This window comes from Jaculus jaculus, chromosome 3 (assembly GCF_020740685.1).
Source record: "Jaculus jaculus isolate mJacJac1 chromosome 3, mJacJac1.mat.Y.cur, whole genome shotgun sequence".
Lineage (NCBI taxonomy): Eukaryota > Metazoa > Chordata > Mammalia > Rodentia > Dipodidae > Jaculus > Jaculus jaculus.
The window spans coordinates 49,132,621-49,135,749 of record NC_059104.1 but is presented as its reverse complement, the minus strand read 5'-3'; the positions used below and the strand labels follow the sequence as shown (position 1 = coordinate 49,135,749).

Below are 3,129 nucleotides of genomic sequence, written 5' to 3'. Positions count from 1 at the left end.
TTCAATTATGCCAACAATAGGAATTCATTTAGAGCCTTTACAAGCATTATGTGTCAATGATCTTTCAATCTTAATGGTCATACAGACATTGTTATTAAAAGGATGTTGTTTCCCATGGTCAATTCAAGAAATACTTTGGACAACAGTTAACTATCATCATATGAATATGAAATATACCAATTTATGTTAGCAAGAGCAGCAAAACACTGTCTGCATACATTTCAAGAAACAGGAATAGATGATCTGTGATGTTCTCAAGTTAGAGAACCTCCTTTCTGCTCTTCATTCATTTTTATAAAAGAGAATTTTATCTTCTCATGAGTAAAGGATTTTTAAGTTTTATATATATATATATATATATATATATATATATATATATATATATATGTATGTATGTTAAATATAATAGGTGAATAGATAAAATTAAGAATTTCAGAAATTTCATTCTGTGTATCTTAAAATTGTCTTGAGGCTAGGCACAAATATTTTTTAACTTTTCATATTCTTCCCAAATTTAATTAAAACCAAATATTATATACATTTTAAAAATATCCTACAGAGCCAGGCATGGCAGCGCACACATTCAATCCCAGCTCTCAGTAGGCAGAGGTAGGACCATGAGTTTGAGGCCAACCTGAGACTGCATAGTGAATTCCAGGTCAGCCTGAGCTAGAGTGAAACCCTACCTCAAAAAAAAAAAAATAAATAAATAAAATAAAATGAAATCCTATAGAAATCCAAGAGTTCAAATCTTTGAAGACCTCTACATGTGAATAAGTTCCAGTTCCTTTAAAAAAAATGAAAAAAAAAAAAAAGAAAGAAAAGAAAAGAAAGAAATCAAAAACTTCCTCCAAAGTGCATTCTCTGAAATGGATATAGCCATAAAAACTAAACTTGGGGGCTGGAGAGATGGCTTAGCGGTTAAGCGCTTGCCTATGAAGCCTAAGGAACCCGGTTCGAGGCTCGGTTCCCCAGGTCCCACGTTAGCCAGATGCACAAGGGGACGCACACGTCTGGAGTTCGTTTGCAGTGGCTGGAAGCCCTGGCGTGCCCATTCTCTCTCTCTCCCTCTACCTGTCTTTCTCTCTGTGTCTGTCGCTCTCAAATAAATAAATAAATAAAATTTAAAAAAAAAAAAAAAAAAAAACTTGGCAGAGCACAGTGTTCCTTACCACTATGACTGCTCATGACCAAGATTCTTTCAATATTTTCATAAAGATGTAAATTAAATAGATTAATATTCTAAATTTGAAATTGTGGAAATTAACCTTTTTAAAGTACCAAGAAGACCATTCCAAAAGCAGTTACTATTTTAACTTGCATTAAGTCAAGGTGTGAATTTAGATGTCTACAATATTTGTAGTGGTTTGAATCAGAAATCTCTCAATAACTCATATCTTTTGAATGGCACTTTGAAAGAGGTGTGTTGTTGGGGTGGGCTTAGAAGAATTATAGCCTGCTCACTTGTCAAGATTGGCTCATTTTCTCGCGGCTATTTTCCATCTGCTGTTGGCAAGCAGGTGATGTTCCACGTCTGTTCTACTGTGCTTCCCTGTCATCATGGAGCTTCGCTTCAGGACTGTAATGCAAAATGAACCTTTCCTCCCATCAGCTGTTTTTGGTCAGCGTGCTCTATATGACAACATGAATGTAACAACAACATGTTTAATTTAGTCCTGTGAAAAATGGATTAATAATCTGTCCAGAATCTCTATCATTACTCCCTTTTTGAACCTATTTACTAACTTCACTAACATTTGGAACATAATTTAATCTGTATTTTCAGGTTAAAGAAGAAGAAACCTGTTAAATGTATTTATTTGATTATCTATGCATTTTATTGCTTCTGTTTCTATAAATACAATCTGTATATTTCTAGGTTCTAGCAACTTATTCAAAATATTGATGTAGAAGGCGGCGAGCCTTTTTCTGTTCCCAGCACAGCCATGGCTCTGGTCCCAAGAAGCGCCTGAAGAGAGCAGCAGCTACAAAACACTGGATGCTAGGTAAACTGACCGGCTTGTTTGCTCCTCGTCCATCCACCGGCCCCCAGAAACTGAGAGAATGTCTGTGTCTGATCATTTTCTTAAGGAACAGACTTAACTATGCCCTAACCGGAGATGAAGTAAAGAAAATTTGCATGCAGCGTTTCATTAAGATTGATGGCAAAGTCAGGACTGAAACAACCTACCCAGCTGGGCGTATGGACGTCATCAGCATTGACAAGACTCATCTGTGATACTAAGCATCGCTTTACTGTTCATCGTATTACTCCTGAGGAGGCCAAGTATAAGTTGCGCAAAGTGAGAAAAATCTTTGTGGGCACAAAAGGAATCCCTCATCTGGTGACCCATGATGCTCATACCATTCGCTACCCTGATCCCCTCATTAAAGTGAAAGACACCATGCAGATTGATTTGCAAACTGGCAAGATAACTGACTTCATCAAGTTTGACACCGGTAACCTGTGTGTGGTGACTGGAGGTGCTAACTTGGGGAGAATTGGTGTGATCACTAACAGAGAAAGACATCCTGGATCTTTTGATGTGGTTTATGTGAAAGATGCCAATGGCAACAACTTTGCTACCCGGCTTTACAACATCTTCGTTATTGGCAAAGGCAACAAAGCATAGATTTCCCTTCTCAGAGGAACAGGAATCCGCCACACCAATGCTGAAGAGAGAGACAAGAGGCTAGCAGCTAAAGAGAGCAGTGGGTGAAACGGTCTCTAAGAGACATGCTGGAGATGCCTGCACTCTTTAATATCATTTCTGGGTGAAATGCTGGATAGATGTTTTCACTTCAAGTTAAACAGCATCATTACTCTTAAAAAAAAAAAAAAAAAAAGATGTAGCTACAACAAAGCCCATTCAATTCCAGTAAACTTCTGAATTAATGAAGTAAAAAAATGAACCTTGGTCTTTTAACCACTATTTGTTACTTTTATTTTTGTTTTCCCAACTTCAGGTAAAATATACATTTATCTACATTTCATTGACAAATAGAAGTTTTGCATCATATCATTTTACATAAATAAAGCAATCCCTTTGGCTCCCTTCATATAATTCTTGATATAATTATGATGATTTTTTTCAGAGAAGGTAATACCTATAAAAATGAATAACTAAA

General features: G+C 36.4%; 1 pseudogene; it reads left to right on the top strand.

The window, feature by feature from the left end:
- The first annotated feature begins 1,560 nt into the window (after positions 1-1,560).
- On the top strand, positions 1,561-2,720 carry LOC101608936 (annotated as a pseudogene).
- The last annotated feature ends 409 nt before the right edge of the window (positions 2,721-3,129 follow it).